The 25,107-nt window shown below is 44.1% G+C and overlaps 1 protein-coding gene and 1 long non-coding RNA gene across 2 annotated transcripts in view; one reads left to right on the top strand and one right to left on the bottom strand.

Annotated features, from left to right (window-relative positions):
• The window catches only part of NSG1 (neuronal vesicle trafficking associated 1), an 86,798-nt gene that overhangs the window by 35,573 nt on the left and 26,118 nt on the right, over positions 1–25,107 (bottom strand). The window lies entirely within an intron of this gene.
• LOC130354439 (uncharacterized) overlaps positions 5,657–25,107 on the top strand; it is a 94,756-nt gene continuing 75,305 nt past the window's right edge. Inside the window, exons 1-2 of the long non-coding RNA XR_008888445.1 lie at positions 5,657–5,817; positions 6,796–6,897. This is a non-coding gene — a long non-coding RNA (uncharacterized LOC130354439). The remainder of the gene's footprint in view (positions 5,818–6,795; positions 6,898–25,107) is intronic.

The following is a 25,107-nucleotide window of genomic DNA, read 5'->3' on the forward strand; positions in this document are numbered from 1 at the left end:
AAGACAGATTTGTGAAGCTCTTCTCTCTTACTTGTCTTGTCTGGAACACTATATACATATAATAACCTTATAAAGAAAATAAAAAATACTGCTCAGGACAGATTTTGTTGAAGCATGTACAATACCCCCTTTTAATAACTATATCTGCCCCCTGCGATCTCCTGCCAGGCACCCAGCTCTCCTCGCACATGGAGCAATTTCTGCTCTGTGCAAGGAGACTGTCGACGCCTGCACTATGCTGTAGTCAACACACCCCCTACATGTATCTCTATACAGTACTCGTGTATCTCTGTCTCTCCCATAGAGATGCATGGAGAGGGCATGTCAGCCACCACTTCGTGCCGTGGTCGACACAGCTTCGTTCATGGAGAGAGCCAGGGCGCCATATGGGAGATCAGGGAGGGTTCCAGCAGTCGGGTAGGGGATAAGTGGAGGTTAGTTAACCTAATTTGTGAGAGGAGTCTGGTCTTTATATACCTACCTGATCCACACAGGTGCTGTCGTCAGCATGCAAGATGTCCCCACCCTCCCACCCCTTTATTTTCTACAGTCACTCTCAGGGTATCCCCCTTCTTTTGGATACCCTTCACAGCCACCCAGACACACCCCAGGCCTAATTATTCATGCAAGTGGTACTCTACTCACCCTACATGTAACCCGACCACAAATTGTCCCATGCCACAATACTCCTTTAAACTTTTCTGCTTTTCCCTTTTGAATATGTTCACATTACAGAACTTCCATCTGAAGATATCCAGGGTCGACATTCCGTTAGAGCAGCTGATGCTGAAAATTATCAGCACAAGGACCATATGGACCTGCAGTCCGTGCCTAATTCTGCCAAAATAATGAACATGTCCATTTTTCTGGCGGGTAAATTTCCGCAGTGAAGTTCTCTGCCATTGAAATTCTGCAGTTTGAATGGATCAACAGAAGACCTATTTACACCAATGCTAGATTAGTATAATGGAATCTCCAAGAAAGAGATTTTGTAGTGTGAACACACCCTTATGTAACAGCCTTGAAGGTGTCATATACCTGTGGTTTTGTTGTTATTGTTGGAAATTCTTTAAAAAATAAAAAGATAATTGAAAAAAAAGGATAGTACAATACAAGAAATATACACTAATCTATTTTGGCATACGCATACACTGTATAAGCATACGTCAGGTCCATAGAAGTCTGGTAAATCTGAAATCATTTTCCTGGTGCATACACCAAATCTACAGGGTCCCAAATAATGTATCATTGTTACAGTCCACACAGTTAAACACATTTGTTCTTTTGGCTATAAAAATTTCCCATTCCGCTTGTAAATAACGGTAGATATTACATATTGTCATTAATAGGAAGAGCTGGTTCTAATTATGTAAACTTGTGCTGCCTATAAAATGAATGTATTTACGACAAGCAATTACTTTGCTTTATATCTGTTTTCCTATTAACACTTATTATTGTATAATGGGACGTGTGATGGCATGCATGAACGTTAACTACATATAATCGCTGATCAATGGAAGTCGGGGTTTGTTTTTTTATTTTTATTTTTTTTCTCATTCTCCTGAAGCTGCTGTGGGGATTGAGGAGAAGGAAACAAACAGTAGAGTTGCAGGAAAAAGTAAGTGAACCCTTTGGCATGAGCCAGATTTCTGCATTGGCTACTAATAAAATTGTTATTTAAGTCAAAGTTATGGAAAACCACATTGTAACTAAACTAATAATACACACAGCTGTACTCCACATGTCTTTTATTAAGGACACTGTGTAAACATCTACAGGGCAGGGAGAAAACGTAGGTAGACCTTTGTGTTAAAGAGGACCTGTGGTCTTTCTTTAACACAAAAAGTGAGATACAGGCATGTACAGATATATTTTATAGAATAGTGATTGCCCACCACCCTTTTCAGAGGTATGGGGATCGGCATGCCCTCTGACAATCTTGCTACTCAGTGAGATGGGCAAGATGGCATTATACTGTGTTTGCCTTACTTCCTAGCATGGTAGCGTGCATACTTAAAGGGTACCTCTCATCAAATAAACTTTTGATATATTTTAGATTAATGAATGTTGAATAACTTTCCAATAGCATGTTAATTAAAAATATGCTTTTTTCTATGGTATTTTTCCCGATCAGTCCTGTCAGCAAGCATTTCTGACTCATGCTGGAGTCCTAAACACTCAGAGCTGCCAGCCTGCTTTGTTCACAGCCAAACAGGCTGTGAACAAAGCAGGCTGGCAGCTCTGAGTGTTCTTCTTTGTGAACAAAGCAGACTGGCAGCTCGTAGTGTTTAGGACTCCAGCATGAGTCTGAAATGCTTGCTGCCAGGACTGGTAGGGAGACCCCTAGTGGTCATTTCTTCAAAGTGGAAAGTTAAATAGAAAGAAGCATATTTTTAATAACATGCAATTGTAAAGTTATTCTGCATACATTAATCTTTAATATATCAAAAGTTTTTTTGATGAGAGGTACCCTTTAAGTGCTCAGACAGAAAGATCTCGTAAGATGCTAGATCCTGTTTTCTGTTCACTGAGCACTGGTCAGAGCTGTGCACTGCTGCTCCTTTCACTCTGTGGAACTACCAAAGCTAGCCAAGCACTGAATTTATAGTGCTATAGACAGTGAATGGAGTGCACATGACCAACACTCTTTTTCCAACAGGAGACTTGAGACCCCCATTCTACATATCTCTTGGGGTCCCAAAGTTTCACCTGATCAATCACACACTAATTCCTCATCCCTGTGGATAGGGAATAGGTGTTGCTGGTGGCACAACTCCTTTAAAGAGCTTGTGTCAGCGGCTGCTGCCATAGTCCAGCTTTTGATACCCCATACCAGCCATACACAATAAACAATCAGATTTAACTCTGTAAGGACCAGTCAGTTCATTACTGTGGACACACATTAATTCTTACCCTTGCTAAATGCTGAACAGACCAAAAAGTCTCCCCCCCCCCCCCCCCATGAACTCAGATATGTCTAGTTCTAAGAATCTCCGGTGACATTTACATAGATATAAGTAATATTAGCACTTGTTAATGGCTGCAATTTTTTAAGCCACAAATTTTGAGAGAGTATGTATGGTATAGTATGTATGATATGAATTGTTATTGCAATATGATATTTCCTTGGAACTAGGGCGGGAAATATATTATCATTTTTCCCCCTGTTTTGGGCTGAGGCTCTGTATCAATAGATGTGCCAGGCAATACAGATTGTAGCTTCATTATACATCTCCAGCTTCATCTGACTTTGTCACAAGCTTTTACCTTCATTTATGAACTTGGAAACAAATCTGGCAAATTTTTATTCCGTGTATAACAGACTCAAATAGAGCTTTCGGGTCTTGGAAACGCACCGCGTGGACCAAGCTATTTAATTTACATAACCAGAAAAAGAAGAATAACGCAGGATCGGTGGCACAGATCAGCAAACGGTAAGTACCATTGTCACCCGCACTACAAGCCTATACCAATAGGTTAGTGTGGGTAATGCTGATGACAGATTCCCTTTAATGTGCAAAACCAGAAAAAGAAAGTGCAGCTCACTAAGGCTAAAGGGGGGGGGGGGGGGTGCTGAGATTAACTGTGGGGCACTTAATACCCAAAGTGCCTAGAGGGTTCTGTAAAGAATTTAAAGCAAGGGGATACAGTCCTTAAAGGGGTATTCCAGGAAAAAAACATTTTTTTAATATCAACTGGCTCCAGAAAGTTAAACAGATTTGTAAATGACTTCTATTAAAAAATCTTAATGCTTCCAATAATTATGAGCTGCTGAAGTTGAGTTGTTGTTTTCTGTCTGGCAACAGTACTCTCTGCTGACATCTCTGCTTGTCTGGGGAACTGCACAGAGTAGAAGAGGTTTGCTATGGGGATTTGCTTCTATACTGGGCGGTTCCCAAGACAGGTGTCATCAGAGAGCACTTAGACAGAAAAGAACAACTCAACTTCATCAGCTCATAAGTACTGAAAGAATTAAGATTTTTTAATAGAAGTAATTTACAAATCTGTTTAACTTTCTGGAGCCAGTTGACATACATATATATATATTAAAAGTTTTTTCCTGGATAACCCCTTTAAGCACTCCCTAGTGGGATGTTATGGATGGAAGGATTGGGGGAAGGGGAGTGAGGAAGTCGTGTTACCACTGATAAGCAATAAAACTATTTATTAATAAAATAGATGCAAATAACGTGTAGGGTGGGGTAGTCCGCAGAGCCCTTGCGGATACTATCCCAGTCCAACTAATGCTATAGTTACTACATATGCTTAATAAAATATTATGTACAGTAGTAATGAGAAAATTCACACAAACAATGGTAAATGATGAAATAATGCTAAAATTAGTCCATGAAAAATGTCCAACATCTAAGCCAATGCATCTAAAGACTCGATACTCATAATACAACATAGATCCAGTAGGAGAAATAGTTAATTGTGGCTACTATGTAGCTAGTATATAGACTGTGGTCACATAATAAGATGCAACGGTGAGAGCACCTTATTATTAACCATTTCTCCTACTGGACCCATATTGGATTATAAGTATCGAGTCTTTAGCGGTATTAGATGCATTGGCTTAGCGGGACATTTTTCATGGACTGATTTTAGCATTATTTCATCATTTACCATTGTTTGTTTGAATTTTCTTATTACTACTGTACATAATATTTTATTAAGCATATGTAGTAACTATAGCATTAGTTGGACTGGGATAGTATCCACAAGGGCCCTGCGGACTACCCCACCCTCCTCGTTATTTGCATCTATTTTATTAATAAATTATTTTATTACTTATCAGTGGTAACACGACTTCCTCACTCCCCCTCCAGATTCCCTTTAATGTCCATGTTTTTGCTATTTTTGGTTTACATTTTGGGGGCATTAGAATCAATTACCAGTTTTCCATAAAATTCTGGTCTCAAGATACAATATTTTTAACTTACATTGGTCGTCCAAGAACCAATGAATATTGTAACTTGATGGTAGGGCTGGGCGGTGTACCGGTTCATAACGAATACCGAAATTTTTGGGCTGCACGATATGAATTTTCCCCCATACCGCAATACCGGTTTGGCCCCTCCCCCTTGGGAATGAATTATCAGCCCAGCGCAAACTAATGCCCAGCGGGGAACTAATCATACGGGACCCGCCAGCGCTGTTCTACTTCCCCCACCAAATCATGTGACCCGCCAGCGCTGTTCTGCTCCCCCCCACCAAATCATGTTATCTGCGAGCACTGTTCTGCTCCCCCACCAATTAATTATCAGCCCAGCGGGGTACTACTCACATATGTCACCCACAAACACTGCCCTCCTCCTCTTTGTTGGGGGCCGCCAGCGCTGGAACTCACTGTACGCCAGTGGTCTCCAACCTGCGGACCTCCAGATGTTGCAAAACTACAACTCCCAGCATGCCTGGACAGCCAACGGCTGTCCGGGCATGCTGGGAGTTCTAGTTTTGCAACAGCTGGAGGTCCGCAGGTTTGAGACCACTGCTGTACGCTGTATCCCTATGCTGGGCTGCAAAAGATAAAGAAAATAAACTTCAACTTACCTACGTCGGCCTTACGCTGGGGACTGGAACGTCAGACAGCCGTCAGCCTATCACCGGCCGGAGTGATGTCACCCCCCGGCCAGAGAGAGGCTGAGCCCACTGTCATGTAAGAAGCCGGCTGTCCAACGGCTGTCCGGGCATGCTGGGAGTTGTAGTTTTGCAACATCTGGAGGTCCGCAGGTTGGAGACCACTGGCGTACAGTGAGTTCCAGCACCGGCGGCCCCCAACAAAGGGGAGGAGGGCAGTGTTTGCGGGTGACATATGTGAGTAGTACCCCTCTGGGCTGATCATTAATTGGGGGGAGCAGAACAGCGCTGGCGGGTAACATGATTTGGGGGGGGGGGAGCAGAACAGCGCTGGCAGGTAACATGATTTGGGGGGGGGGGAGCAGAAGAGCGCTCACGGGTCACATGATTTGGGGTGGGGGGGTGAAAGAAATACCGTTATATACCGTGGAACCGCCATAAGTTACAAAAATACCGTGATACACATATTTGGTCATACCGCCCAGCTCTACTTGAGGGACCACTGTAAAAAGAAACATAACAATAAAGCCTATGCTTCAAAACCTAGAAGATGCTGTCATCCAGTATTCACTTATTATTCTATTTTTTATCTTAGGTGGGGGAGATTTATCAAAACCTGTCCAGAGGAAAAGTTGCCCAGTTGCCCATAGCAACCAATCAGATCGCTACTTTCATTTTACAGAGGCCTTGTTAAAAATGAAAGAAGCGATCTGATTGGTTGCTATGGGCAACTGGGCAACTTTTCCTCTGGACAGGTTTTGATAAATCTTCCCCTATATATTTTTATTCCAGGTATGTTTCAAGTGTGTTCAAAAACCTACTCTTCTCATTTCATTGCAGCAGCAGGATAAAAGTCCAAACTCCCAGCAACTCTGAAGAAAGCCATGTGCGGAACTGCTGGGAGTTCAATAGACTTGCCCTGTGGTACAGTAGCTATGCAATTTTAATATTCCCAGTTTTGGGGTCTACTGATTTTTAGTAGATTTGGAGTAGTAGATCCTGTTAATAAAAAGTTTAGGAACAGCTTGGATTTTTGGAGGAAACAATTCCTGGGGGTCCCCTATTTGGTTGACTAGACATGCGGTTATCAAAAGGAAGGTACTGTTTCCTTTTAGGATATGGTAACTGAATCAAGGAACAAGAGAGAAAAAAATAACCACTCCCTCTTTTATTTATAGACGAATAATTACTTCACATATTGATTCTTCTTTTCAGAGAACATAGGAACAAGAATTCTCATTGACGCCAGCTCAGCGACATCATATATGCATTTCATCTCTTCAATCAGCTGTCAGTAGGGAGGAAACGGGCTATAAGGTATTGTCTTGTTGGCTTCCTCTAAGGATGAACAGAATTAACCCATCGATGCCTTCCAATTATTGGAGACGTAAGGATGGGAACTGGTTATTTTAAAGATATTTTAGACCTGCACAGGACAGAACCATTATGGGCAAAAGTAACACGTCTAGTAGGTCATTTAACTGGTACTCCTAATCACTTGTGCCGGGGATCTCTTCCTTAGCCCCTTAACGACATAGGACGTAAATGTACATCCTGATGCCCTGGTGCTTAAGGCACCAGGACACACATTTACGTCCTATACATGACGGAACGGTACTCGCATCATGCACAGCAGGCCCCGGCTGCTGCAATTGGCATCTGCGGCAATGCGGCACTTTGAATGGATGATGGGATCGCCGGCAGTATTGAGCTGCGGAGATCCGATCATCCAAGATGGCGCAGGGAGGTCCCCTCAGCTGCCTCCGTCCATTCTCTCAGCGTCTTCTTATGTGGTCTGCTTTCCAGCATAAAAAGTGTGATAAAAATAGTGTGATAAAAATAGTTTAAAAAAAGTTTTTTAAAAATGTGAAAAAGCCCTTCCCCAATAAAGAATTGAATGGCTCCTTTTTCCCATTTTACCACCCCCCCAAAAAAAAAAAAAATTCATAGACATGTTTGGTATCGCCACTTGTGTATATGTCTGAACTATCAAAATATAATGTAAATGATCCTGTACAGTGAACGACTTAAAAATGTAAAGAAAAAAAGCTCAAAATTGCAGCTTTTTTATCACATTATATTCAAAAAAAAATTTTTAAATAAAAAACAAATTAAAAGTCACATATACACAAAAGTCGTACTGATTAAAACTACAGATTGCGGTGCAAAGAATGAGCCCTTATACAGTGGTATACGGAAAAATTTGAAAGTTATAGGTGGTCAAAATAGGGCAATTTTAACCCCCTATCCTTGTGACGTCACGCCCCGCCCCCTCAATGCAAGTCTATGGGAGGGGGCATGACGACCGCAACGCCTCCTCCCATAGAACTGCATTAAGGGGGCAGGGCACGACGTCACATTTTTTTCAGAAAGCTGAGCAGCGGAGTACCCCTTTAACCCCTTAACGACGCAGGACGTATATTTACGTCCTGCGCCGGCTCCCGCAATATGAAGCGGGATCGCGCCGCGATCCCGCATCATATCGCGTCGGTCCCGGCGCTAATCGATGGCCGGGACCCGCGGCTAATACCACACATCGCAGATCGCGGCGATGTGCGGTATTAACCCTTTAGAAGCGGCGGTCAAAGCTGACCGCCGCTTCTAAAGTGAAACTGAAAGTGACCCGGCTGCTCAGTCGGGCTGTTCGGGACCGCCGAGGTGAAATCGCGGCGTCCCGAACAGCTGATCGGACACCGGGAGGGCCCTTACCTGCCTCCTCGGTGTCCGATCGGCGAATGACTGCTCCGTGCCTGAGATCCAGGCAGGAGCAGTCAAGCGCCGATAATACTGATCACAGGCGTGTTAATACACGCCAGTGATCAGCATAGGAGATCAGTGTGTGCAGTGTTATAGGTCAGGCTTGGAGCAGCAGATCACCGAACGGACGACGAAGAGGCACATGAGGACCCTCTCCTCGTCTGGTAAGCTGATCGGGACATCAGGATTTTGTCACGATAGTCCCGATCAGCTTCGCTGAGCTGTCGGGACAGTTTCACTTTCATTTTAGATGCCGCAATCAACTGATCGTGGCGTCTAAAGGGTTAATGCCGGGCATCGGGACCCACCGGGTTTAACCCGTTCTCTGCTGGTGAGAACAGTTTAAACCTTGTTAATGGGACCAGGGCGTGCAGGTACGCCCTTGGTCCTTAAGTACCAGGGTCCGAGGGCGTACCTGTACGCCCTTTGTTCTGGACAGGTTAATTCCCTAGTAGAGTCCGATAAGACTTAATGTATTTGTACCCTACGAATAGGGGACACTCAGAATAGCGGATGCGGACACACCCAAAAGGGGACAATAGGGGACAAAACACTCCCATTAGGGGACAAAACACTCCCAAAAGGGGACAAAACACTCCCAAAAGGGGACAAAACACTCTCAATAGGGGACAAACAGGCTTATGTGCCAGCCCTACCTTGTACACAGGGCCGCTGTCAGGGGGTACAGCCAATGCACCAGTAAGGGTCCCAGGGGGCCCAGGCCACCACTGCACCCCCTGCAGAAGCCCCAGCACAGAAGCAGAAGACCGCTGTTTAAACAGTGGTCTCCTACTTCTGTACATACGCCGGCCACATCATTTACCCCCCTACTTCCTGATCCCCCTCTTGCCACTTTATTTCCCCTGTGCCAAATGATCCCCCTTTATTAACCACTGTGCCATACCACTTCCTCTTGATCCCCCTTGCTATTTCATTCCCTCCTTTATTACCATCTGTGTAAATTCATCATCCCCTCTTTACCACCCCCTGTGCCACCTTATAAAGTGGGGGGTGATGAATTTACACAAAGGGTAATAAAGGGGGAATGAAATGGCACAGGGGGATCAAGAGGAAATAATGCGGCACAGGGGGTAGTGGGGGGGGGGGGATAATTTGGCACAAGGAAATGGGGAATAAGGTGGCACATGGTATAAAGGGGGAATGAAATGATACAGGGGAGGGATAAGGGGTGATTAAATGACACTGAGATTCTACTGTTATATTGCTTTTTATCATGTTTTATAGGTAATTACACTCTGGATTGAGTACAGGACAGTATTCCATCATTTAGAAAGATTTATGGGCCTTTTTTCCAATAGGGGACATCTCTCAATAGCGGACACTTTTTTTTTAATTCCCCGTGAGTGTCCCCTACTGGGGGATTCTACTCTACCATTGTTGTCGTCTTCAATTCTAATAAATTACTAGACATAACAATTGGTGACGAGGAGGGGATGAGTCCTTTTACTGGTCAACCAAAATTGAGAACAACGGGGGAAATTTATCAAAACCTGTCCAGAGGAAAAGTTGCCCATAGCAACCAATCAGATTGCTTCTTTCATTTATAAAAAGGCCTTTGCAAAGTGAAAGAAGCAATCTGATTGGTTGCTATGGGAAACTGGACAACTTTTCCTTTGCACAGGTTTTGATAAATCTCGCCCAACAAGTCTACATATATGAGAACAAAGATACAATTTATGGGCCTTCCAGTTACAGTGCCATCTAGTGGCACTGGACAGGCATTGCAATCAATATATATATAACTATGGGCAACCAAGTATTTCTGAACTCCTTCTAGAGTCGGAGCTGTTCTAGGCAGTCCCTGGCTGTCTCTTATCTGCTGATAGAGGGGCATCCTGAGCGAGGGACACCACTGTGTCATGATGTCCACACTGTCCCTACAAACACTGGGGGAGATTTATCAAAACCTGTCCAGAGGAAAAGTTGCTGAGTTGCCCATAGCAACCAATCAGATCACTTCTTTCATTTTTGAAAAGGCCTCTGCAAAATGAAAGAAGCGATCTGATTGGTTGCTATGGGCAACTCAGCAACTTTTCCTCTGGACAGGTTTTGATAAATCTCCCCCACTAGCTTTTACAAGTGTCTGCCATATATTCTCCTTCTTTACACTGTCTGTAACACATACACTAAGGGGCAGATTATTACTGTCCTTTATTGAGACATCATGGAACTAAACAAGACAGGAAGCAACAATGCCATTTTTGTTACTTATGTATTACCGGTACATGCTGTATTATAACTGTGGCACATCTTGCTAGACATGCTAAACGCTCTTAGCTCAGGCTGCATTCACACCACGTTTTTTACATACTGGTGCCGGACCCGGCGGGAGGAGGGGCAAACCGGGCGCTCCCGTACCCCAGCCGTAGTATACTACGATTTTAGGTCCAGTCCAAAACCGCATACGGGTCAAAACTGAGCCGACCGGAGTCACCGTTTGACTCCGGTCGGCTCATTAAAGTAAATGGAGTCACGGGCTGATCCGGCTGGGGTACGGGAGCGCCCTGTTTGCCCCTCCCCTCGCAGGATCCGGCACCCATATATAAAAAACGTGGTGTGAATGCAGCCTTACTCACTTTACACCACTATTTTTTATAATGGTGACTTTAGTTAATAAATGTGGCTCATTTAACAACTTTATTAAGCTATGTCCCTTTTTTAAGACCCTTTTTTTTAAACTGTCTAGTGAATCATAAAATGTGTCTAGCACACATAATAAACTTGGTGCATGGCATATATGCCAGTTACTTGGTACAAACAAAGCCAGAATTCCTTTTCTTTTATCTTTATTTATGAAAGGGTTCAAGAAAGAGGTCACACCCTCAACTATTGGGGTCACAACCTTTCACAAGAAGTGAAAAGAGTGAGAAGAGTACCTGTCTTATCGTACAAAAATATATCATATGTTACTCAGTACCTAATCCTGATTTTGTATATATAATTATATGTCTAGCACCTATATTTCTTTCACAAAAACATTTTAGCTGTTGCTCACTTGGTTTTTGTAGATAGTTGTAGACACTACAGGAGAAGATAGATGCAGCAAAGGGGTAACACAAGGACAGGAAAAACAGGGAAGGCAAAGGAATGAAAGAGTAGATATTGGGATAGGCAGGGGAAAGGAGAGTGGAAACCGAAAGGGGGGAGGGAGGCAAGGCAGAAGGAGACTGAAGATGTGTAGGGTAAAGGGGGGAAAAGGGACCCCTTCACATAGTGGAGGGCCAGGCAGAACACAAGGCATTGAGAATTTAGGACACTCCAGAGTGAGAACAGACACAGGTACTATCACAGAGGAGACTGAGAGTTCAGGATATCAGCATATTAGGAGTTGCACCTAAGAAGACCATGGGCAGTAAAACTTATAAGATGCAGACAGAGATGAGTTCAGGTCTTTCATTTGCATAAAGTCGTTCACTTTGGACACCCAAAGCAATAAGGACGGAGCCACAGGCTGCTTCCAGAGAAGAGGAATACAGGCACTAGCAGCCATGACTTGGAACCAGAGCAGGAAACAATTGTAAACATTCGTAGAGATCTCACAGTGATGCAGTAGGAAAAGAGCAGGTGTCAATGGCTTTGTCAACCCAAGAATTTGGCAAATAGCAGTAGAGACTCCATCCCAAAAGTAGGAGAGGGTTGGACAAGACCAAAAAGTGTAGAGAAACGAGCCCTCAGAGAAACTTCATCGCCAACATATGGGATCAACATGGAGCCGGGTGGACTCTAGACTCTCTACTATCTGGACAATATTTAGTATCCCGCTTCCTGGAAGCGCAAAGAATTAACCTAAACAAGTGCATTCAAGCCAGAAATCTGAAGCATATTTTGCTTAGTAGTTGTCCCCCTTTATGTAATACATAGACCTAATAGGATTGTTTGGCACACATGCTCCTCCTAGCACTGTCTTTCACAGGTACCTTTCATAAGTGTTTACCACACATTCCCTTTACCCACTGTTGACATAGACAAATGATTCTTCCTCTCACAGTAGTATCTGAAACACATACCCCATAACAGTGTCTAATGTGGTGGCCCAGTACAGGAGTTTCACCCCTGTACCATTGCTGCCCTGTCAGGTGGACTCTATTTTGGGCCCCCTTTTGTCTGTGTTCCCGAAGTAGTTAACTACCACCTGTGTTATCTATTGTAACGTATATAACTTGTCATATACCTTTTAAGTAATGTTGTTAAGTGTTGTAACCAAGGAAGGTACCAGTGACCATGTGACCTACAGGGTGACCTATGGGACTCCTCCAGAGTCTCCCCCATATAAACCCTGGGTGGAGCTAGTTCAGTCTCTTTAAGTCTTTGCTGAGATTCAGTACAGTCAAGTCCCGAGAGAGTATGTGGTGTCCTGAGGAGGCCCAAAGCCTACCACACAGCCACGCATCCACAACTCCACTACCCCACAGGTGAATGTCAAAACCTGGTAAGCTACATACGGGGTGATGTCTGTCTCTGTCTAGTCAGTCCCAGTCAAGTCAGTCAAGGTCAATCTGTGTCAAGTCAGCGTGGCCCTGCATCAAATTATCCATGTCCACTACAAGTCCCAGCAAGCCCTAAAGTCTCTGAAGTCACTGGTCACCTCCTTGGCCTGGCTAAGCTGTAAAGACTTTTACACCTGTCTATCTCAGTAAAGCTGCCGTTGTTCCATAACTTGGCGTCGGAGTCATTATTTACCCCGTGCCTAGCCCTGGATCCAGCGGTATACCTTAGGGTGGTGAAGAGGTTAAACCATGCCCATGCGTCATGAACAAAAGGGGTTAATGTCATCTGCCCCTGGGGTAATAACATCTGCCCTGATCACACCCTCACCACACTGACATGTGGAAGCCGGGAGCAAGACAACCTTGACAGATGGAGAAGAGGTGAGATAAAATGCTTCCCTCACACCCTGAAGTTTTTGAATCCATAATTTGTGCCACCTTCCTAATGATGCCCCAGGCAACTTCATACTCTGCCCCCTTGTTGTGCTTCTGATGTGAGAATGCAGTTCACCACACCGTTGTCTTGACAAGCACAGAATATGTTTACCTGGGATACTATACAGATATGTCCTTACTCATCTGTAAACTCAGTATATTGTAGGATACCTGGTATTACCAGCTTTCACAACAACAGGATTTGGTGACACTCTATCACTAATTGTATGCATTGTGTTAGCTTATATGTAGATACCCTTTGATTGCTATGTACAAAGAAGAAGATATGTCATCCAGAAAAACATATCCCCTATCCAAAAGGATAGGGGATAAGTTTTACATCGCAGGTGGTCCGAGCGGATGGATCCGACGATCTAAAACTAATCCCATATCCTTTGCATAGGGAGAGGTATTTCTGCCTTATACTTCTCTTTTAACTAATCTAGAGGATTACACATCTGTAGGTCAGCCCCCATGACCAGCAGACCCTGGTTTCAACTCAAGGGCTATCTCAAGCCCTAAGCACTCTAAATTACTAACAAAATGACAGCCTCTTCAGGTTCTTACTATACAACTGTATTCCATGTCTTTAGATAAGTATGTGAAAAAGCAATCCCCACCCCAGCCCCAATGATCAGCTCCCAAGGACTGAATTTTAGCTCAGAGGCATGTAGAATGCTGCACGTCCTGCTATCCTGGTGACATTTTAGCGGCACACATTCAGGCCCGGTTGGGTTATCACAAGCCTCTAACAATACACACATGTAGTTAATGCTGAATGCATCATTTAATTACACTCAATATTTGCCTTAGTAACAAAAACATCGTTCAGGTCTCTTGAAATCAACATCAGCGAGCATGATGATTCTCAATTACGGAGGACCCAGGAGGTAGCGCCAGACGACACCCCTTTTAATTACCATATTTATGAAGCTCCATCTATTATTCATGCTCTCCTCAGCTGGGAGAAGGGATTATGACAATGGATACCATCAGATCTAGCAGCTGACTGTTCCATACTCACTCTTTATTTTCACAGGACTCAGGTTCTAGACTCATTGGAGAATTGTGAACTCTCTAGCTTATAGTTATGAGTAGAGATGGATGACTATCTGCCCGAGACACTGGTTTGCCACATATACCAGCTGAAAGAATTCTATGGGAGAATCGATTTACATGGGTTCGGCAGCTGCACAATGCTTCCTAGCAGCTGGCAGATCTTTTTCTTACAAGTAAACAAACTACCAACCTCAAACGCTATTATATATATATATATATATATATATATATATATATATATATATATATACAGTGGTCCGTCAAGTTACAAAAATAATTGGTTCCAGGACGACCATTGTATGTTGAAACTAGAGATGTGCGAACTTACAGTAAATTCGATTTGTCACGAACTTCTCGGCTCGGCAGTTGATGTCTTATCCTGCGTAAATTAGTTCAGCCTTCAGGTGCTCCGGTGGGCTGGAAAAGGTGGATACAATCCTAGGAAAGAGTCTCCTAGGACTGTATCCACCTTTTTCAGCCCACCAGAGCACCTGAAAGCTGAACTAATTTATGCAGGAAAAGTCCTCAACTGCCGAGCCGAGAAGTTCGTGACGAATCGAATTTACTGTAAGTTCGCTCATCTCTAGTTGAAACCATTGTATGTTGAGACCAGAACTCTATGGAAACCTGGTAATTGGTTCTAAAGGCACCAAAATGTCATCCAAAAAATAGGAAAAAGTGAGAATTAGAGAAAAATAAGTAGATAAATAATATAGATAAAGCAAATCCTTACATATAAAAGTAAGAAAGATCTGCTGGGAGCTGTAAATTACTGTCTATGTCAGTGTTTCCCAAACAGAAAGCCTCCAGCTGTTGCAAAACTACAACTCCCAGCATGCCCGGACAGCCAAAGGCTGTCCGGGCATGCTGGGAGTTGTAGTTTTGCAACAGCTGAGGGCACCCTGCTTGGGAAACACTGGTCTATGTAGAGGACAGGAGCTTCTTCAGGGTCCTGTACAGTACATGCAATGTCCTAAAAAAGTAACATGGAGTCGCCCTTACCTGGTGTCCAAAGGAGCACAGGTAAAGTGTATAGAACATGTAATACCTCCTGTACTGTAGGGGGCGCTACCAGACATCAGTCAGTGCATACACTTCAGTAATACAGGGGTTTTACCAGTAAATGCCCATTCTGATTGGTCAGATCTTCCGGCCATTGACATGTTTCACAGATCTGGACTGTCCATAGTATTGTATGTTGAGTCTGGTTTCAACTTACAACGGTCCAGAAAAGATCATTGTATGTTGAAACTATTGTATGTTGAGGCCATTGTAAGTTGAGGGATCACTGTATTGGATTTGTGTTAGGACGGGATTGTCAAGTAACACGCACATAAAGTATTTATACCAAAATACACTATTATAAGGGGGCTCTCCACCAATTAGAAATAGTTCCCCGCTTCTTATAAATCAAACCAATTATTAGTACCTAAAGCTCAACTTTTAATATAAGCTAAAACAATAATCCTCAATACTGTGAGTATCAATAAATGATCACCCCTTGGGTCAGGTATATTTGACTGTGAGGATGATGTGATAGTAGGAAACAGTGTCTCTATGGTACTACATGTACTAGACTGCCTTTGGTTTCTTCTTTCTAAGTATGGCAGGGGTGTAAGTTTATAGAGTGATTCTGCACACACACCAGTCTTCCCTAACTCCCCATGGTATTTACTGCTAAATATCCCCTGATGAGGTTGTGGTTACCCATCAATCAAAATGTGTTGGGAGCGTGGAGGGAGAATTAAATCTATCAGATCTTGCACATGTTCGGGGGTTTGCATACTGTTACCCCCTGCTCTTGAGGACATGTTTTTAAAATAGTTCACTAACATTATCAATCTTTGATTGTCCTTAACAGACACACGATACATCTCATCTTACTTAGTCTGGTACCCCTGGATCAGAACCTGACACAAGGGGTACTTTAGTAATACTGATATTACTAAAGAATTACTGTTTTAGCTTATCATAGTTAAAAATTATGTTTTAGGCACTTCCCATTATTGGTTTGATGGACAAATTAACCACAAGTTTACAGGGTTGCTTGTCAGTTGGGGTTCACAGGCTCTTCAGCAGGTCCGAGCTAGATGGGCAAGGGGAGTCATAAAAGTTGGTCAGGGTTGACCATAGGATGGCTGCGGGTAACCAATAGAGGTGCATGGATAACACTGGTTCCTACTGGCAGGAAGGATGTGGGGTGCCATGATCATTTGGGCCACCTCTCTATATAGTGTAATGTGTAGCTAGCTCTACAAACATATTTCTATATAGTATATTACCATGTTGTATGGGAAACTGGGGAACCTAATTAAACACAGCCCAGGGGAAGTGCAGATGTGACAACTGTGGAAGTGCAGGAGGGTGCTGTGGAATGCTGAGGGTTGTAGTCTCCTAGTTGTCATCATCTGGGACACGGAGATCATAGTGTCTGGAGGGCTTTCATCAGACTTCTGACACTTCATGGGCCAGTGAAGTGAATGGGTTGCACTTGGGTAGGATGGTATCTGTAGTTCCACGGGTCACATTGAGTCCTCACTGCTGGTGTTTGGGGTGCCCTTGGTGGTGGGAACATAACTTGGCACTCGTTTCAGTGTTATGAAACAGATAACATTTCGGTCAACCTGTGACCTTCCTACACTGACCTGTGACCTTCCTACCTGTGACCTTCCTACGTAAAGGTCATAGGATGCAACCTGTGGTCGTTGGGATGTCGCTGACATCCCAACGACCACAGGTCGCATCCTATGACCTCTACACACAGCGTAAGGCCATCTTTCTATGCATACCTCCGCAGCAATCTGGATCTGAGGAAGGTCACAGGTTGACCGAAACGTTATCTGTTTAATGGATTGCAAAGGAAATAAAATTCATAACACTCAAACGAGTGCCAAGTTGTTATGTTCTATTGATTAAAGGAGTGGGATCCTACTTGTGCACCGTCCCTTCAGAGAGTGCCATATTCTATCTCCAGTTTGCAAAAAAGGGCCAGACAAAGATGTCATTTACATGGGCACACCTTTTGGCACACCCATGGGCACACTGATAGCCTTTCTGCTTATCAGTAGAGATGGGTCACTCTATCTTCCATATTCCCCGGCTCATCTACAGGTCTAATTCATTCATTGGAAGAATCAGTTCAATTACTTCGACAAGCGCAGGTACACAGTGATCCAAATGACGGATAGATAGGGAATTAATTTGCAAATCATTGAATTTCTGGCAAATAACTTCATCCATCTTAATTTATGAGTCTGATAGGAATCAGCACACGACTGAGCCTGTCGGCTCCCGAGAAATAAAATCTTACAATACCTCCGTGTGATGCTGCGGTTACCTAGCAGCACATCATAGCAACACAGGATGTCGAATAATCCCAGAGAGACAACAATGGGCAAATGTTCAAACTAAGAACATCATTAGAGCCAAACGGTGATCTGACAAATCCCAGCAGATAAGCTATTTGGTACATTGTATTATTTCTCTTTATTATCACTGTAATGCATCATTTGGTGCCTGAAATATGAACATTATGCAAATGAAGAAGTAAGGACAGAAAATTAAAGGTATCTTCATCAGGGAGTTGCAGGTGCTCCCAGGGGATCGTAGGTGCTCCCAGCTCCTGGACCTAAAGAAGGATCAAAGACCTACGCCACATAAATGGCTGGATATTAACCCCTTAAGGACCAAGCTTTTTTCTGTTTTTGCACTTTCATTTTTTCCTCCTTACCTTTTAAAATCATAACTCTTTCAATTTTGCACCTAAAAATCCATATGATGGCTTATTTTTTTTTCAACACCAACTCTACTTTGTAATGACATCAGTCATTTTACCTGTGCGAGAAAATTGAAGAAAAATTTTTGTAAAAATGACACCTTATCTTTATTCTGTAGGTCCATACGATTAAAATGATACCCTACTTGTATAGGTTAGATTTTGTCGTACTTCTGGAAAAAATCATAACTACATGCAGGAAAATTAATATGTTTAAAATTGTCATCTTCTGACCCCTATAAGTTTTTATTTTTCCACATATGGGGTGGTATGAGGGCAAATTTTTTGCACCGTAATCTGAAGTTTTTATTGGTACCTTTTTTGTTTTGATCGGATACTTTGATCACTTTTTAGTTATTTTTTTTTATGGTATTAAAAGTGACCAAAAATACACTATTTTGGATTTGGAATTTTTTGGCGCGTACGCCATTGACCGTGCAGTTTAATTAATGATATATTTTTTATAGTTCAGACATTTACGCGGTAATACCACATATGTTTATTTTTATTTACACTGGTTTTTTTTTAATGGGAAAAAGTGGGTGATTCAGACTTTTATTACAGAAGGGGTTAGATCATCTTTATTAACTTTTTTCCCCCACTTTTTTTGCAATGTTATAGCCCCCATAGGGGACTATAACATGCAGTACATTGATTCAATACACTGATCAATGCCATTGCATTGCATTGATCACTGTTATCGATGGTCGATTGCTCAAGCCTGAATTTCAGGCTTGGAGCAATCAATCGCCGATCAGATGCGCATGAGGCAGGTACGGCACCCTCCTGATGCATCCTAGCTGATCGTTTTCACTGCGAGGGTGATGATCAGCTCGACTGAGTTGCCAGGAAGCTTTCACGCAGCGATCAAAGTTTAAGAGTTAATGACAGACACCTGACTGAACGTCGATAACCAGCATTAGCCACAGGTCCTGGCTGCTGATAGCAGCCGGGACCGTGTGGGTATGAGGTGAGCTCAGCTCCTGAGCTCGCTTCATAACCCTGCCATGCCGCAGCGCCGTTTATAAATAGCGTTTTGCAGCAAGGGGTTAAAGAAAAGCAGTAAAAGGATGAAGGGAGGGAGCAGCAGACAGAAAATATGGAGATGTGAATGGTAGGACAAACTCTCTTGCGGGCCAAGCAGAGGCAAAACGTGTAGCTTTTGGGCCCCAATGCTTTATCTGCAACAGGGCCCCATGCATGTGGCATTTATAATACTCACAAGACTTCACAACAGAGATTGAAGTGCTGGCACTGCTCTCCCTCTATATATTCTCCCTTAAACAGTCTGTGTGCGTACTCTAGCAGCGTATCTTCATGTGGTGGTGCTCATGTACTGCGATAGTGATAGGATGAATGCAAATCCAAATAATCAAGAAGAAAGTACAGGCAACTCACCACGTTGTAGTATCTTCGTGTTTATTACTGGGACATGCAGGTAAAGCGGCTCCACGCCACACCGGGATGCCGAACACTAGTGCGTTAACCGATGACAGCTGTTTCTTTCCTTTCAGGAACTTCAACAGATCGTCCCGGTGTGGCGTGGAGCCGCTTTACCTGCATGTCCCAGTAATAAACACGAAGATACTACAACGTGGTGAGTTGCCTGTACTTTCTTCTTGATTATTTGGATTTGCATTTATAATACTGGTCTCTCATAGGGCAGTTGTGCCTTGGGGCCCCCTTAGGCACCAGGACCCCAATGCAACTGTTTCTTCTGCACCCCCTATAGTTAAGCCCCTGTGTCCAACCACCTTCGGCCTTTAAAGTTTACCATGATAGCTGTCAGATGGCCATTAATCCCAATGCTATCATCTCTGGTAAAACATGGAGAAAATCTCTCCCTCCATCCAATCTACAGGGTGGGCCATTTATATGGATACACCTTAATAAAATGGGAATGGTTGGTGATATTAACTTCCTGTTTGTGGCACATTAGTATATGTGAGGGGGGAAACTTTTCAAGATGGGTGGTGACCATAGCGGCCATTTTGAAGTCGGCCATTTTGAATCCAACTTTTTTCAACAGTTTTTTCAATAGGAAGAGGGTCATGTGACACATCAGACTTAATGGGAATTTCACAAGAAAAACAATGATGTGCTTGGTTTTAACATAACTTTATTCTTTCATGAGTTATTTACAAGTTTCTGACCACTTATAAAATGTGTTCAAAGTGCTGCCCATTGTGTTGGATTGTCAATGCAACCCTCTTCTCCCACTCTTCACACACTGATAGCAACACTGCAGGAGAAATGTTAGCACAGGCTTCCAGTATCCGTAGTTTCAGGAGCTGCACATCTCGTATTTTCACATCATAGACAATTGCCTTCAGATGACTCCAAAGATAAAAGTCTAAGGGGGTCAGATCGGGACACCTTGGGGGCCATTCAACTGGCCCACGACGACCAATCCACTTTCCAGGAAACTGTTCATCTAGGAATGCTCAGACCTTACACCCATAATGTGGTGGTGCACCATCTTGCTGGAAAAACTCAGGGAACGTGCCAGCTTCAGTGCATGAAGAGGGAAACACTTCATCATGTAGCAATTTCGCATATCCAGTGGCCTTGAGGTTTCCATTGATGAAGAATGGCCCCACTATCTTTGTACCCCATATACCACACCGCACCATCAATTTTTGTGTTCCAACAGTCTTGGGGGGATCTATCCAATGTGGGTTAGTGTCAGACCAATAGCGGTGGTTTTGTTTGTTAACTTCACCATTCACATAAAAGTTTGCCTCATCACAGAACAAAATCTTCTGCGTAAACTGAGGGTCCTGTTCCAATTTTTGTTTTGCCCATTCTGCAGCACCTGAAACTACGGATACTGGAAGCCTGTGCTAGCATTTCTCCTGCGGTGTATATAGTAGTATATAGCAGTGTATACGGATACTGGAAGCCTGTGCTAGCATTTCTCCTGCGGTGTTGCTATCAGTGTGTGAAGAGTGGGAGAAGAGGGTTGCATTGACAATCCAACACTATGGGCAGCACATTGAACACATTTTATAAGTGGTCAGAAACTTGTAAATAACTCATGAAAGAATAAAGTTATGTTAAAACCAAGCACAACATTGTTTTTCTTGTGGAATTCCCAATAAGTTTGATGTGTCACATGACCCTCTTCCTATTGAAAAAACTAAAGTTGGATTCAAAATGGCCACCATGGTCACCACCCATCTTGAAAACTTTCCCCCCTCACATATACTAATGTGCCACAAACAGGAAGTTAATATCACCAACCATTCCCATTTTATTAAGGTGTCTCCATATAAATGGCCCACCCTGTACTGTATGTACCTGAATTGCTGAAGTCCTAAAATGAATCAGCACCTCAGTGGTTTAGAACATGCTAGAATATTGGAATTTTACAGTTTTACTCAGTACATGAGTTTACTTATTTTTTAATGAACATTTATTACCATCTTTACTATATATAAACCAGCAATATATAAAGCTGGGGCTTTGTGTCTGTTCAATATACAGTAGAACAGCCATAGTGCTCCTCTTCTGTATCTGCCCTTATTCCTTCAGGGGGCGCAATCCATAACGCAAAACTACCTATATTTGTCTGAATGGCCACAAGATGATTCCAGAAATAATTATTTTTCACTATCTAGTCTGGATCTGTTCTTTGTTTTGAGTTAGATGTTGGTGAGATGATTTACTATGATTTCTTTTCCTTCTCACAGTCATTGCCTCTATGTACAGCTACGGCACGTCCCTTTATGTTCCTGTATTACAGATAATGCTGTCACCCTTGATTTCTTTGGTTTCTGGCAGTCATTGGCTCCGTGTAAAGCTACTGCATGTCCCTTTATGTCTTTGTATTACAAACAATGCTGGCATGTCTGTCTGTCCTGCAATTTAGTAGCTTCCTGACTGGCTGCATTACCTGATGCCCAGCGTGTGAAACACAATTCCTCCACAGGCAGGGAAGGAGAAGGAAGAGTTAGTGGGCACTGAAGATTAGAGGCATGTGATGTATGATGTCCTGTCCTGGACATCATGGAGAGGGTAGAAAACCACAAAGTTCCGTGCATGGAATGTCACACAAGCAGAAGATATGCACCAGCATGGTAATGTGACTGCATATATGATAGCTTACAGAGGCAATTCAGCTTTAGACACTACATAATAAGTGACGACTCTTACTGCATGTATACCACCATCTGAATATAACTTGTCGATAATCAGAAACCCACTTAGGTGTTAGTTGATAACAAGGAACAATAGATTTTAGTGAATGCACTTAAAACCCAGATGGGATAAGCCGTAGATTAAGGGGACCTTCAAATAAAAATCTCTATAGATAGTCATTACCCAGCTAACACAAGAAGTGCCAGTCCTTACAAATGTACGGACAGAAATCAGAACAAATGTCCAGAGGCCTCAGATCAAAAATGTAATTTTCCTGGAAAAGCCTATTAGGTAATGCTACGAATGGTCTTATTTACAGGGCTGACGTATATGTTCATATGCTATCCAGCTGACCTGCATACTGAGGGAAACAACATTTCCAAACAGCAGTATATATATTGTGGGGGTTTAGCTTGGTAGAGATAGGCAAATGGCAGTAAACAGCAGTCTGAGACAGTGACACAGTTCAAATGTGAGCCAGTGACGAGCTGACTTCAGTACCTGTGCTGATCTGGGCTACTGCAAAAACCTGAAGGGACCAGGTTGCTACATATGACAGGAACCTGGGAGAAATATACCACTCCCCGACCACCATTCATGTCACTGTCACACAATATATATGTACAGGCTGGAGGATGGGGGAATAACATCTGCCCAGGGAATACTATTGTAGCACTGTATTACTTTGCTGTAGGATTAGAGCATTTATGCTTAATTTTCTATGTCTATGGCCAGCGATCCTGACATTTTTTTTAGTAATCTAATTTCTATAAAATAACAATTCTGTGATATACCGTATATGCCGGCGTATAAGACGACTTGGCGTATAAGACGACTCCCAACTTTTACAGTTAAAATATAGAGTTTGGGATATACTCGCCATATAAGACTACCCCTCCTACCGTGATGTACGGTATCTTGTAGTTCCCCCCCACATTAGGTAGGCAGTATAGTTCCCCCACAATTGTAGGCAGCTCCCCCACAATAGGTCGGGAGTTACCCCACATTAGGTCAGCAGTTACCCCACATTAGGTCAGCAGTTCCCCCACATTAGAAGGCAGCTCCCCCACATTTGTAGGCAGCTCTCCCCACATTTGTAGGCAGCTCCCCCACATTAGGTGAGCAGTTCCCCCACAATAGTAGGCAGCTCCCCCCCACATTTGTAGGCAATTCCCCCACATTAGGTCAGCATTTCCCCCACAATAGTAGGCAGTTCCCCCACAATAGTAGGCAGCTCCCCCCACATTTGTAGGCAGCTCCCCCAACAATAGTAGGCAGCTCCCCCCACATTTGTAGGCAGCTCCCCCCACATTTGTAGGCAGCTCCCCCCACATTAGGTCAGCAGTTCCCCCACAATAGTAGGCAGCTCCCCCCACATTTGTAGGCAATTCCCCCAAATTAGGTCAGCATTTCCCCCACAATAGTAGGCAGTTTGTTACGCCGAGCGCTCCGGGTCCCCGCTCCTCCCCGGAGCGCTCGCTTCACTCCCTCCGCTGCAGCGCTCCGGTCACGTCCTCTGACCCGGGGCGCTGCGATCCTGCTGCCAGCCGGGATGCGATTCGCGATGCGGGTAGCGCCCGCTCGCGATGCGCACCCCGGCTCCCCTACCTGACTCGCTCCCCGTCTGTTCTGTCCCGGCGCGCGCGGCCCCGCTCCCTAGGGCGCGCGCGCGCCGGGTCTCTGCGATTTAAAGGGCCACTGCGCCGCTGATTGGCGCAGTGGTTCCAATTAGGGTTTTCACCTGTGCACTTCCCTATATTACCTCACTTCCCTTGCACTCCCTTGCCGGATCTTGTTGCCTTAGTGCCAGTGAAAGCGTTCCTTGTGTGTTCCTTGCCAGTGTTTCCAGACCTTCTGCCGTTGCCCCTGACTACGATCCTTGCTGCCTGCCCCGACCTTCTGCTACGTCCGACCTTGCTTCTGCCTACTCCCTTGTACCGCGCCTATCTTCAGCAGCCAGAGAGGTGAGCCGTTGCTAGTGGATACGACCTGGTCACTACCGCCGCAGCAAGACCATCCCGCTTTGCGGCGGGCTCTGGTGAAAACCAGTAGTGGCTTAGAACCGGTCCACTAGCACGGTCCACGCCAATCCCTCTCTGGCACAGAGGGTCCACTACCTGCCAGCCGGCATCGTGACAGTAGATCCGGCCATGGATCCCGCTGAAGTTCCTCTGCCAGTTGTCGCTGACCTCACCACGGTGGTCGCCCAGCAGTCACAACAGATAGCGCAACAAGGCCAACAGCTGTCTCAACTGACCGTTATGCTACAACAGTTGCTACCACAGCTTCAGCAGTCATCTCCTCCGCCAGCTCCTGCACCTCCTCCGCAGCTCCTGGGATACGCTTATCCTTGCCGGATAAATTTGATGGGGACTCTAAGTTTTGCCGTGGCTTTCTTTCCCAATGTTCCCTGCATCTGGAGATGATGTCGGACCTGTTTCCCACTGAAAGGTCTAAGGTGGCTTTCGTAGTCAGTCTTCTGTCCGGAAAAGCCCTGTCATGGGCCACACCGCTCTGGGACCGCAATGACCCCGTCACTGCCTCTGTACACTCCTTCTTCTCGGAAATCCGAAGTGTCTTTGAGGAACCTGCCCGAGCCTCTTCTGCTGAGACTGCCCTGTTGAACCTGGTCCAGGGTAATTCTTCCGTTGGCGAGTATGCCGTACAATTCCGTACACTTGCTTCAGAATTGTCCTGGAATAATGAGGCCCTCTGCGCGACCTTCAAAAAAGGCCTATCCAGCAACATTAAAGATGTTCTGGCCGCACGAGAAATTCCTGCTAATCTACATGAACTTATTCACCTAGCCACTCGCATTGACATGCGTTTTTCTGAAAGGCGTCAGGAACTCCG

This window comes from Hyla sarda, chromosome 1 (genome assembly GCF_029499605.1).
Source record: "Hyla sarda isolate aHylSar1 chromosome 1, aHylSar1.hap1, whole genome shotgun sequence".
NCBI lineage: Eukaryota > Metazoa > Chordata > Amphibia > Anura > Hylidae > Hyla > Hyla sarda.